Raw genomic sequence first — 14,695 nt, forward strand, 5'->3', positions numbered from 1 at the left:
CAGTTTGAAAATACATGTTTGTAGAAAAAGTATATTGTACAATGCACTGATTTTGTTGTTATGCAGTTTCAAAATACAACATGAGAATGTTTAAATGTATATGTAGTCATCATCACTGATGTATCTCTGGCCCCCATGACAAACTAATTGAATAGCCCTGTCGTAGACGCTCAACACACAATCATATTCATAAATAGTAAAGAAATGAAATGATATTAGGCTATCAGTGCTGCTGTCGCTCTTTCCTATCGCTTATTTTAAAAATGAGCTTATGATCAATAAAATGCAGCTTACATCTGCTGCTTTTGGTGACGTGAACTCTGGCCTACATTAAGTCTCATGTTTTTAAGATTATCTTAAGTACTAAAGAAGAATTTTTGGTATATTATGTACAAAACTAGTGTGTGAAAATAGGACACTTTAAAGGGATTGTTCACCCAAAAATTAAAATTATTTAAATTACAATTCTAAAAAAATTTAATAAGAAAACACTGAACATGTGCAGCATAGCTGTTATAGTTGGTTCTAGGCTAGCTAGAGCGGGTTATCTAGGCTTGTGATCCCTGTATTTACATAAAATGGTCTGTGCTAAACCCCGGATGTCCTTCAATGCTGGAAACACCCCTGGTTACAATCCTGTATACATTTCTGTGTGCGTGTGTGCGTGCGTGCGTGCGTGTGTGTGTGTCAGGAATGCTTTCACGTAGAGGTCGACCGATATGGCTTTTTCTCTGGCCAATGCCGATATTTAGAAATCAGGGCAGCTGATGGCCGATATGTTAGGCCGATTTTCTATATGTACATAATTATCAAAATGTTCTCATCATTAGCAGATATTTTAAATGTAAAAATGTCACTATTTAAGTCAAAGTCTTTTAAAAAAATTATGACTGGTCTTTCTGAAGAGTTTTACAACCTCCTCTGCACCATGCATTTATCAGACACAGATATTACCTGACACTCTTCTGTCATCATCTTTGATCAGTTTTTTACCATGGCTTTTATTGCTTTGTAGGATAAAATCCTTATTTGGTAGACCTGATAAAATATTTATTCATCATAAAGTTAACATAGTAATAAATGTCTATGTTTTTTAGTTGAGACTGTTATTTAGGGCAAATCTTTCTAAACAGATTTACATTCTCCTTTCTGAGGCGCTATAAGTGACTGATTGTGCTGACAGTGACGTCTTGTGAGTTTAGTGTTGGGACAGATCTGTTGTTTCAACCGTTCATTCAAACGAATCCGTTCAAAGGAGTCAGTTCGCGAATCGGACGCATTGTGTTGTAATCCAGGCTGAGCAGCGCAAAACTGTAAACAAAGTGTTACTGTAACAACACGAAAAACATTTCCTCGGTGGATATGATTTGGTCTTCCGACCTTTCGCCATCCAGTCAGTTTTGTTTTGAGTAATAAAAGCAGGGAGACAGTTTAAAGACAGAACTGTCTCCCTGCTCTCCAGTAACGCATAACTTATGTTGTTATGCAGTTTTAAAATTCAAAATACGAACATGTCTGGATGTAGCATTTTTTTGTGGAGGGAGGTGCCCTTTTTTTTAGGTTAGAGCAACTGCCCCTTAAAATTCCTGTGCACGTCCCTGATGCTTAGTTACTGTTGAACGGGAACACGATTGATTGCATTATGCTGTCAATCACTGAGTGAAATATTTTTTTTTATGGTAAATTTTAGAGAAACAGTTGTTACAAGTCTGTATACATTTCTGTGTGTGTGTGTGTGTGTGTGTGTGTGTGTGTGTGTGTGTGTGTGTGTGTGTGTGTGTGTGTGTTTTTAAAATGTTCGGGCAGTTCCGGTGTAAGTTGCTTGAGAAGATGAAGTCACAGATCCATGTCGTTCGTCCGCCATATTGGAAACCTTAAAGTTTCACAGGTCACAAATTTTGTCCAAACTTCACGAAATTCCACGTACACGATCCTTGGACCAAGCCTCACAAAAGTTACTAGAAGGATTTTTGATTTTCGGAAGCGTTTGCCCGTCACAGGCCAAACTAAATGTGCGTGGACGCCGCCAAAACAGGAAGTAGTTTATATCTCAGGAATGATTTCACGTATTGAAACCAAACTTTGTACATGAATTTCGGTCTCCAATGTGAGGATGCACAACATCAAAAGAACAATTTTTTTCCTAAAATTTTACGCTGCCAAACAGGAAGTAGTTTATATCTCAGGAACGCTTTTACGTATTGAAACCAAACTTTGTACATGAACTTGGGACTCCAATGTGAGGATGCACAAACTAAATCGGCGGCACCAGAGCAAGCACACTTTTGCAGTTCGTCCCGAAATGCATTTTCTAGTTATTATTATTATTATTTTTCAACACTTTTGGGCATTTTGGGGGCCTTAACATACTCGAAAACTCTTGAAATTTGGCCCAGACATCAGAGTCGTCCGTGATCGCCGAAAGCCAAAGGCTGGAACACGTGTGTGGCACGGGGGCTCTGTAGCGCCCCCTGTAATGCAAAAACAAACAGGAGTGCGCAGATCGGGCAAACATGTACGCACATGTACGAACTTTGGTACACATATAGATCTCATCGACCCGAACAACTTTCGCACTCTAACCTATTAGCTCCGCCCAACAGGAAGTCGGCCATTTTGGATTGTTTAAAAAATGCATGCAGTGAACTTTTGAATACTCCTCCTAGGGGATTCATGCAAATGACACCAAACGTGGTGATCATGATGTCAAGACAGTGGACTTGCTAAATTGCGAAGAGATTTTTGATATCTCGAACGGTGTTGCCATGGCGAAGCGGCAAATTCATGGCAAAATCAGAGAAACAGGAAGTGTCTAATATCTAAGGCAAAAAATTTCTTATTGTAATGACACGCAAGGTGTTTGTTCGTCTGAAGATTCCGATCGCATCAATGTGCCTATTGTAAGTCTCGGGTATAGCGCCACCACCAGGCGCCAGGAAGTGTTGCAGTCACAAAGGTTGATTTTTTTGACAGTTCCATGCAATGTTCTTTTAAATACTCCTTCTAGGATATTCATGCGATTGACACCAAAAGTGGTCAACATAATGCTGAGACATTGTAGATGATAAATTGCAAAGGGATTTTTGATATCTCGAACGCTGTTCCCATGGCAACACATCAAACTTTACTTTCATTTTAAAGGCATATTTAAGCCTTTCAGTTGCATGCAGTGAACTTTTAAATACTCCTTCTAGGGAAATAATGTGATTGACACCAGAAGTGGTCAACACAATGGCGAGACATTGTAAATGCTAAATTGCGAAGGGATTTTTGATATCTCAAACTGTGTTGCCATGGCAACGTGTCAAACTTTACTTTCATTTTTACACATATTTAAGACTGACAGTTACATGCTGTGAACCTTTAAATACTCCTCGTATAGGATTCATGCGATTGACACCAGAAGCGGTCAACATGATGCTGAGATATTGTGGACGCTAAATTGTGAAGGAATTTTTGACATCTCGAACACTATTCCCATGGCAACGCGTCAAACTTTACTTTTATTTCTGGCATAAGGCTCTTGGCGTGGGTAGATTAACTTTAAATTTGGCACACACATCAGAGTTGTCGGCTGTTAAGTGTTGACAAAAACGTCAGATAAAGGCGTGTCTATTTAGTGGCTCACTAGCGCCCGCATTTCTCTAAAATGTGGGGTTTCTTTTACGTACAGTCCCCAAATGGGTCAGTAACAACATAAATAGTCCACCGATATTTACCCACTTGATGCACTTGCCCACCGTGCATCATTTTCTCGGAGGCACCGTGTAGCGGTAAAAAACCGTGCGAGGGCCCGCCATCGCTGCTTGCAACTGTATCTGTTCCCCGAACAAATAAATACAGAGCACCGCTTGCCACATCTGGTACAAATCTGATTAATATAAAATTAGAAAACAATACTTTAACAGATGAACCTCGAATGTTAAAATTCGGCCTTCTTAACATTAGATCGCTTACCAATAAAGAACCTATTGTTAATGAAATAGTTACAGACCAAAACTTAGATGCACTCTGTTTAACAGAAACCTGGCTTAAAGCAGACGACTACATTAGTTTAAACGAATCCACCCCACAAGACTATTATTATAAACACGAACCTCGATTAAAGGGGAGAGGGGGTGGTGTAGCTACAATATACAACAAAATTTTTAAAGTAAACCAAAAATCTGAAGTAAAATTTAAATCATTCGAACTAATGTTGTTAAATATGGAAATAACCGATCGTAACCACAAACAGCTCTCTTTTGCCTTAGCTACAATCTATAGACCTCCGGGCCACCATGCAGATTTCCTTAAAGAAATAGCAGATTTCCTGTCTGAGCTTGTAGTCACTGTAGATAAAGCTCTTATCGTTGGTGATTTTAATATTCATGTGGATAACCCAAAAGATGCACTAGGACGTGCATTTATGGATGTTCTAAATTCTCTCAATATTAGACAAAACGTGACAGGGCCAACGCATACTCGTAAGCACACATTAGACTTAATTCTGTCACTCGGGCTCAATATTAATGACATCAAAATATCACCTCAGAGTGATGCAGTTTCTGACCATTACCTTGTGTCATACACTGTACTTCTAGATAGGATCAGTCAATCCACAACATGCTACAGATTAGCCAGAACAATAATTTCCACCACTAAAGATAGATTTATTAGCACTCTTCCAGACCTGTCCCAAATTAAACATGTAGCAGATAACTCTGACGATCTAGATATTGTAATAGAAAACCTAAACAATGTCTGTTCTAACACATTGGATGCCGTTGCTCCCATTCGAAAAAAGAGAATCAAAGAAAAACCGCCAGCTCCATGGTATGATCATCACACCGCAGCACTCAAAAAGGCAACTAGGAAAATGGAAAGAAATTATAGAAGCACAAAGTTAGAGGTATGGCGTGCAGCATGGAAAGAGAGTGTTAAACAATACAGACAGGCTATTAAAACCGCCAGATCTACCTATCTTAGCAAGCTTATAAATGAGAATCATAATAACCCTCGTTTCCTCTTCAGCACGGTTGCAAAACTGACTAGAAATAAAGAACAAACAGAAACCAATAGTAAACTTCAACACAATAGTAACGACTTCATGAACTTCTTTTCTAACAAAATTACGGCTATAAGGGAAAACATCGTAGCTACCCAGGCAGCCACCACTCAACCCGTTAGTTCACTTAACACTAGACTACCATACGAACATCTTGATTCATTTAAACCTACTACAATAGATGAGCTCTCTAGACTAGTTACATCATCCAAATCATCATCCTGTATATTAGACCCCGTTCCCACAAAACTGCTTAAAGAGGTATTCCCTGTAGTGTCAACCCCGGTTCTAAATATCTTTAACTCATCGCTAGAAATAGGATACGTTCCAACAGCTTTCAAACTAGCAGTTATTAAACCGCTGATTAAAAAACCGCAGCTTGATCAGGGAGAGCTTAATAACTTTAGACCAATCTCAAATCTTTTCTTTCGAAAATATTAGAAAAGGTAGTGGCAAGCCAGTTACGCACATTCTTGACAAATAATAGTACATATGAAAAGTTCCAATCAGGATTCAGGCCCCACCATAGCACAGAGACAGCGTTGCTTAGAGTTACAAACGACCTCCTATTAACATCCGATCGTGGTGAAATCTCAATTCTTATATTATTAGACCTTAGTGCAGCCTTTGACACAATAGATCATACAATCTTACTCAATAGACTAGAAAACTATGTTGGTATCAGTGGTCAGACGCTAGCCTGGTTTAGGTCGTATCTAACCAATCGCTATCACTTTGTTTATGTAAACGAGGAAGAGTCATATCACTCCCTGGTTAAATACGGTGTACCGCAGGGATCGGTTTTAGGTCCTATCCTGTTCTCGTTATACATGTTACCTCTAGGAGACATTATCAGGAAACATAACATAAGTTTTCACTGCTATGCGGATGATACCCAGCTTTACATCTCCTCACATCCCAGCGAAACACACACGTTTTCTAAGCTAACAGACTGCCTTAGCGATGTTAGTGACTGGATGGCACATAACTTTCTTAAGCTGAACTCCAATAAGACAGAGATACTTATTATTGAACCGAATCGCTACAAACATAATATGTCAGATTACAAGTTGCACATAGATGGCTGCACTGTGGTGCCATCTTCCACGGTTAGGAACTTAGGTGTGATGTTCGACAGCAACTTATCCTTCGATAGTCATATCGCCAACGTCTGCCGCACAGCATTCTTCCATCTTAGAAATATCTCGAAAATACGCCATATACTGTCTACATCTGACGCAGAGAAGCTTATCCATGCTTTTATGACCTCTAGAATAGACTATTGTAACTCACTACTCGGGGGATGCCATGCAAATCAAGTAAACAAGCTTCAGCTAGTTCAAAACGCTTCCGCAAGGGTACTTACTCGATCTAAAAAGTATGACCACATAAGCCCAATTCTGGCATCTTTACACTGGCTACCAGTTAAATATCGCATACAATTTAAAATATCACTAATCACCTACAAAGCTTTAAATGGCCTAGCACCCTCATATCTTAGAGAATTACTATCAGAATACAATCCATCACGCACACTACGGTCGCAAAACTCTGGTCTCTTGATTATCCCTAGACTATCAAAAGTGTCTAAAAGTGGAAGGTCATTTTCCTACTTAGCCCCTAAGCTCTGGAATGATTTACCAACCGATGTCCGAGAATCAGACACAGTCGATAATTTTAAATCTAGACTTAAAACTTTTCTCTTCAACAAAGCATTCGCATAATTTGTCTAGTAAAAGTACTTAACTCGAAATAGTTATCTGTACGGAACAAAGCACTCGCGGTCATAACACAGATCAACCAAATAAATAAATAAAAATCTTATCTTAACCTATAGTCGGATTGCGATTTTGGAACTTTCGTGTTCTTGTGAATAGTATGCCATACAAACCCGTTTGCCACTGAACCTGCATTAACGACGACAGTGGGGCTTTTGGCCTTAGTCAAACGGGTTGGCACGTATGGTCGGGTTGCGATTTTGGCGCTTTCTTGTGTCTTGTGAATAGTATGCCATACAGACCCGTTTGCCACTGAACCTGCATTAACGACGACAGTGGGGCCTCCAGCCTTAGTCAAACGGGTTGACACGTATGGTCAGGTTGCGATGTTGGCGTTTTTTCGTGATCTTGTAAATAGTATGCAATATAGACCCGTTTGCCACTGAACCTGCATTAACGACGACAGGGGGGTTACAGGCCTTAGTCAAACGGGTCGACAGGTTTCATTTTCTCTTAAAAATCGGAAGGTGACCCTTAGTTACCATATATACCGTCGCAGTGGGCCCCCAATTTGCAAAATCCTCAACTGTGGATAATATAATTATGCCGCAATAGTTAGTCTGTCTGAAACTAAGCTGATTCAACCACATCACTGTGTGACACTTGCATTACATGTGAACGGCCCCTACGCTAATATGATTTTGTTTTTCTCTCCCTGTCTCGTCCCTGGGTCCCATTGACCCTGAGGACAATGGGACAAACAGACCCAGTTCCGGTGGATGTGGAAGTCGGCACACCTCTGATCTACTGGTCGTCCTTCAATGTGATGCCCAGCTGATGCCTGACCAACGACCACCGGCAGGACCCGCTTAATATCCGCTTAATCTCTGCTTAATCTCTGCTTAATCTCCGCTTAAGCTCCTTATCCGTTAATATGTGTGTATATACATGTATATCTCCCAAGGGTTTTTCCTTCCTAGGACTTTTATTTTTATTTCCTCGGCTAAACAACCCGGGGTTTTTGTTTTTTTTCTCCTAGGGGGTTTTTTACCCCGGGGAGGTAGCCTGCTTGGGCTTAACTTAGCTTCTTCTTCTCGACGTTACATTAGTAATATGCTCGCTCATAATGTCGCGTCATAGCCGCAGCAAATTTGACTGCTTATGCTATTGTGTATTATGTTATGCTATCTGTCGTTTTTCTGTGCTTTTACTGCTTCTATTAATGTAAAGCTGCTTTGAAACAATTGAGTATTGTGAAAAGCGCTATATATAAATAAAATAAAATTGAATTGAATTGAAATTATTATTATTCTTTTTCTTCTCCGACTTCAGCGGGACTTTAGAGGGCCTAAACATATTTGAAAACTCATGAAATTTTGCACAGATGTCAAGAGTGATGAAAATTTACATGTGGTGTAGGCTTTAGAATTAGGCGTGGGAAAATGGCTCTATAGCGCCACCTACAAATTTTCAACGAAGCAGCCCTCGGACTGTGTTTGACGTACAATTACGAAATTCAGTATGCTTCTGAAATATGACAAGACCTACAAAAAAGTCTCTTGGAGCGAAGCCGTAAACCAAACAGGAAGTCAGCTATTTGGAGTTATTTTTGTGATTTGGGCGCAGTTTTTGTAATTTCCAGCAGTCATACTTTAACTAACTCCTCCTACACACTGCATGAAAAGAGGTGTATCCGTACTAGGAAACTCCTGTAAACACCACTGATTTTCGGAAGTATCTACTAGTTCCACTGAGGGTAAACTACTAATTCCACCAAGTTAGGAAACTCCCGTAATGATACCAATTCGGATGTATCTTGCTGAGGGGATATCCCCGTGGTATATGCAGCCATTTGTTGCCATGGCAAGTAATCCCATTGAAGATTTTGGCAGGGGCCACTTTCACACCTACAGAGGTACTGGAATTTCACACCTTTGCACAATTCTAGTGTCCCCATTGGTGTTTAACCTCAACACTGATTGGTTGCTTTTAAAACCCCCTCCCAAAACTCTGACAACTATTGGGACACAACTTTGAAACTTTCCAGTTGAGATGATTTGATTGGTTACACTTTGTTTTAAGCCCAACCCAAGCCCTCATAGCTTAGTGACTTGATTGGTTATTTGCCTGCTATGCAGATAGACTACAACCCCCCCCAACAATATACTACTATACATCCCAAAACCCTTAAAAAAATAAAAACTTGAATTGAGTTTGAAATGTTTATTTAATAAAAAAACTGAACAATCCACAATTGTCACATTCACAAAATAATATTATACACAAATATTAAAAGTTGCATACATAAACAATACCATTTAAACTCATAAATATACAGACAGAGAAAGCAATATTAGAGTAAAATAAAACAAAATAAAAGCAACAATGAAAACTACATTCAAACAATGTAATGTAGCAGTGGCGGCTCGTGATTGCTCATCCGAGGGCTGCAAATTCAAAATAAGTGTTCGGAGTGTCATGTGTGTTGCTTGTGTTTTTAAAATGTGTTTGTTGCTTCATGTAAACCACGTGCATCACGTGTTTAGTCAAAACACGTGATGCACATACACGCAGAACACACATTTTGAAATTGGGAACCACACAAATGACGGGCTATATACATGTTGTGACAAACTTCGCATCGAGTGCTCACAAAAAAAGTCGTCACCAGCTGCCACTGTAATGTAGTAAATATCTAAATAAAATGAACAACAACTATATTGAACTTGCTCTTAAGAAATCAGTCCTACACTGCAAAAAACGACTTTCTTACATAGTATTTTTTCTTGTTTTCAGTAGAAATATTATTTAAATTAAAATGCTTTTTCTTGAGGAACAAAATGACCCAAGAAAATAAGTCTAGTTTTAGACAAAATAAATAAATAAAATACACACACATCAAGTGAATTTGTGCTTAAAACAAGCAAAAATATCTGCCAATGGTGAGAGAAAAGTTAAAAACTTAATTAAAACACAATTTTCTCACCCCATTGTTAGATATTTTTGCTTGTTTAGGCACAAATTATCTTAAATTGTATATTTTTGTCAAAAAACTAGACATATTTACTAAGGTAATTTTGCTCATCAAGAAAATACATCTTGATTTAAGAATTTTTTGTTTTTCTACTGAAAACAAGATAAAAAGTGTTAGAAAGTGATTTTTTGCAGTGTAGAATCAATCACAGAGCTCTGTCTTGGAATTATTCAAACATTTCTCACTGTAACACTGTAATTTCTCACATTTAAGAAAACCGGTTGCATTAAACCATTCAAGTTTTAAAACACATAGATTTGAGTACTGTGAACTTAAACAAATTGAGTCACATGCAGTTATGCACTTATATTTAATTTCACACTACCTAAATGTATGTTTTTAAAAACTTAATGGTTTAAGGCAACCGATTTCCTTAAATGGTTTGAGTTAACTGTTAGGGCTCAGTCACACCAAAAGCGCTTTAAACGCTTGCAAACGCAAGGCGCGACGCACTGCCTTTTTTAAAAAAGAGCAGTGCAGCGCGGCTTTTCATATTGCTAAGCAACCACCGAGTCAGCTGTCTTGTCAATCAAATATTGAAGCGTGAGCGCTCTTTTGCTGTTAACTGTCATATTAGCAAAAACTTTAAAAAGAGGGCGCTTGCTCTGACCTTGTTTGAGGATAAGAGGAGCACAAACACGCAAGAGAGAGTGAGCGAGTGGAGTCCGGTTCTTCAAAGCAACTGTAAACTTCCCTCGCCACAACATAAGGCCCGCCTCTCCCCTCATTCGATTGGACAATGGAAGACGCGAATGACGTCAGGCGCTCCTCCGCTCTCAGCGCTCCTTCAAAACGCGTGCGCGGCAGGCGGCAGAAAACCGCAAGGCGCTCGGTGCGCATAAACAGCGCGCAAACGCGCCCTGCCCATAGAATATCATTCAAAAAAGGCAACTGCCATAAACGCTTTTGGTGTGACTGAGCCCTTAGGTTTTACATTGTAAAGCATATACTTTTCAGCAAAGGTAACGTTGATGCACCCTCATCTGGACAGACATCTCTTTGGAGCCCTTTGGAAATATAAAAGTACATATAAGTATTTGGCATAATACTAATAGACCCCTTCAAGGTTTGTAAACATTGAATGATTATCGGGTGCGCGCGCAGCACGGGGTCGAACTGTTCATACCATTTAGGCTTTATAATTTAATCTAACAGTGCTGAAAAATGATGACTTACCTCATATGAAGTGAGCACTACAAACACAAGCCTCTTTGATCTTTGCATTGTCCCAGTCTGCACGTTAATTGCTTGCAGGCGCAGATGTTGTATTTTTTGTTTTTGAGATTCTGCATGAATCGCGAAAACTTAACGGAAGACCTCGTGCGATTTTCACAGCCCACGACGTAAGTAGGCATTTTTGACAATACCGAATAATACGCAACTCTATCTGCTGTAATGACTTTTCTGACCCTGACATGCGCAGTGGGAACAGCCTGTGACGTGAACCGTGAAGGGGTCTATACACATACAGATATACACACACACACACGACAAATCAAATGACAAAGTTGTACATTTTAGAAAGTTTACATTAAACTGTACAAAGATACAATAATATATGATCAAAGAACTTCATAATGTACATCTTACTTGATTTTCTGTGTTGATGTCCTCAGAGTCTCTGTGACGTTCTGCAGCTTCATTACTGTAGGCTACTTCAATATAGTTGTCTATCAAACACAGAATAAAAATAGAAATCACATACATCATAACACATCTATTTACTATATAACCTCTTTGATTTAATAATTTCATTATTAAACTTACATCATTTTGGCCAGATTGCAGTGACATCAATTTCTTCAGTGTCTGGATCAGTCTGATGTTTTAGCTTCCACTGTTACTTCATTATATTTCTCTGTCAAACACAGAATTAAAAATCAAAAATCACATACATTATAACACATCTGTTTACTATTTAACCTGTTTGATTTTTGAAATTGAATGAATAAACTTACATCATCTTTACCCAAAAACCTCTTCAGCATCCACAAAGTTGACCACAGTGTACATGACCTCTGTAAACACAAACATGGATAGACTTCATATTTAAAAAGTTGAAGAACAGCAAACATATTACGTTAAAATATATTATGACTCCAAGCTTCTTTACAATTAGCATCTAACGTTAGGTTCTCTCAAAGTGAAGCTGGCTTTGTTACAAATCAATATAAAGCTATTAAAACCGTCTTGAAAAATAAGCAGCATCTACCAGCACTAAAGCAATGAGCTTTTAAACAACAAAAGATCGTCTGTGTATCATTTAAAATAGCAGAGAGACACTTGCTAGCTGCTAACATTTCCAACACACAAGTTACTGTTGTTATGTTTGTTTTAAGCAAAGAACGTCTCAAGTTGGCTTCTCTAAAGTTTTGTTTTTAAAAATTAAAACATCGAATTGATTCTTTTAACAGCCCGGTTTGAATGTTACTTCGCGTATTTTTAACCTCACGTTTACCGCTGTGTACCATGTATACCTTTAATGTTTTACTGTTTGTGCTTTAAATTCAAACAGTTCTAGTAAAAAGACAAAAACGAATCATAGTAAATAACATAATATGAGCAAATAGGCAACCGATCAGCGCGATGCAGACAAACTAATTAAATCAAACTTACCTTACTGTTGATGAGCAAGCAAACAAAGACACCGTCCAGGCTGTAACGGTTCGCGATTTTGAATTTTCCCGTCAAGCCCATAGGTCAAGCAGTCGCACCTGAAGGGTGGGGGCAGATGAGTGGGTGCAGGTGCATTCTGGGAAATGTAGTCCTTTGCTTTGGCGTTGTCACTGCTGTAGCATATGCTGCTGTAGATGTAAACTACGATTTCCAAGATTGGATGCACTACATCGTTCCAGCCCAAGTTTGATTGATCCTCTGCTCGCACTTTATATACTTTTATATAATCCGCGTTTTCACACTATGCATTGTTCTTTATACTTGGTCATTAATAAAAAATAAAAAATATTTCTATAAAGTTTATAACGTTGACAAAACATATTTAGTTGACAAACATGTTAACAGTTATTTTGAATGATGCTCAGATTTTCTTAAATATAAAATCTTTGATGAAATACAAAACTCTTTAAACATGCCTCAGGAATTATCTCTGGGTTTAGTGGATTAACTGCTCATCATTGGAAACATTGAACGTATACCTAAATTAATTCTTACTTAAATATAAGTAAATATAAACTAATGCTGAGTTAAGACATGTAACTTACTGAACTTACTTAATTACAACATGAACTCAAATTAATTTATTGTAAATGAATGCATTAACTAACAATGAAAAACATGTCATGTTAATGATGACTCTTCATTAGTTTATGATAGTATATTAACTCAGCATTAGTTCATGTTAAAGTAAAAATAGATGTATTTCTTTTATCACTGTGATATATGGACCCTTATTATATTATAAAGTCCCCATCTCTTTTATTTAAATTGATTGATTGATGACAAACATGATAATATGTGGTCTGACTTTGTACAAGCATGCATTATCATATACTAACAGTTACCTCCTCAGATAGACTACACATTGATTGGTGCCCGAACATTTTCCTTACAAGGGCCAAACCTGACTGAGGGCTGTGGGCCAAAAGTAAATGTTTTTTATATTAAAATTAAAGTTGCTCTGATAACCCCTAATTTATAATTTTCTAATATTTTAAAAATAAATAAGCACAGTAGCTGACAGGTATCTGCAGATATGTTTACCCAAGTTTGTCAGTCAGTATCACATGTTTTGCATTCACATGTGAAAGACTGTCTTTTAGATTATGGACCTGTCTATTGATATTTTTGATTCTATTTTAAAAGATTTAATGAAATGTTAAGGTAGAATTATAATAACAATAGAAACAGTGAACTTCAAATCATGAGACATCAGCAAAATCAAGCAGCTTTACATTTCACTGACTAATTTATCAACATCCTAGCTAGCAAAAATGTGTTACATGATGTCATTTGAGCGGCTTATTTTAAACGATGTATGCAGCATTGAGAGAAACGTGCACAATATTCTGACCTAGGGCACTTGGAGACATGTTTTCAAAGTGTTGGAAATAAATATTCTGAAATAACATTTGTTGCATTTCTCTTGAGTCAGAGACATAATTTTCACACATTAAAATTGTAATTGTGTCCATTGAATTTTAGTTATTTTGAATGATGCTAAGTTTCTTAAATAGACTAATTAAATTATATTAATAATAAACGTATTTAAAAAACAGTTTTTATGTACCACAATACTGTATGTGCTGTCTTAAAGAGACATGGTTAACCCCCCCACCCCACACCACCCCACCCCACTCCACTCAGCTCTGACACAAAGAAGACACCTCTACCTGTGGGTCATTAACATATAAAAAGCCCTTCACACCTCACACCCACCTCTCCTCACAACCAGCTGTAAGGATTCCTGGAAACTTCCACCAGTTCCTATATACATCCACAAACGTAAAGTTTCTGGATGTTTCACAAGTTTACTTTGGTGTATTACCTTTCCAAGCACTCTGCCTCAAAAATCTGGCAAACCTAAAGTTTAGCAGGGATTTCCCATCCCGTATTTGTCCGTATACAGCTCTTTTCATGCAGTGACAGTTTTCGTCGGATCATCTTCATATTTGGTGAGTGTCATCTTAAGGCCTTTGTGATGCTAAATCGTAAAAATTTGTGTCGGTTCTGGCCCGACAAAGTTTGATGTTTTCCAATGAAACAGGAAGTTGCTGGAACTCATGCATACAATGTCCGATCTGTCCCAAATTTCACATAATTGCTAAGAGTCCTGACCTGAACACATCTACATAACAATTTTCATTTATAGCCATAGCACCACCAGCTGGCAACCTGAAGGAACATGTTTCAAATATTGAATGAAGCAGCCCTTGGACT

The 14,695-nt window shown here is 38.1% G+C and overlaps 1 protein-coding gene and 1 long non-coding RNA gene across 2 annotated transcripts in view; both read right to left on the reverse strand.

Moving 5' to 3' along the window:
• LOC141363262 (protein NLRC3-like) overlaps positions 1-14,695 on the reverse strand; it is a 235,062-nt gene that overhangs the window by 32,076 nt on the left and 188,291 nt on the right. The window lies entirely within an intron of this gene.
• Positions 9,933-13,133, reverse strand: LOC141363274 (uncharacterized). Its single transcript, XR_012368828.1, has 5 exons — positions 12,416-13,133; positions 11,758-11,817; positions 11,567-11,657; positions 11,390-11,469; positions 9,933-10,806 (listed from the first exon to the last, which is right to left on the reverse strand). It is a non-coding gene; the product is annotated as an uncharacterized lncRNA (long non-coding RNA).

Source organism: Misgurnus anguillicaudatus, unplaced genomic scaffold, assembly GCF_027580225.2.
Source record: "Misgurnus anguillicaudatus unplaced genomic scaffold, ASM2758022v2 HiC_scaffold_33, whole genome shotgun sequence".
NCBI lineage: Eukaryota > Metazoa > Chordata > Actinopteri > Cypriniformes > Cobitidae > Misgurnus > Misgurnus anguillicaudatus.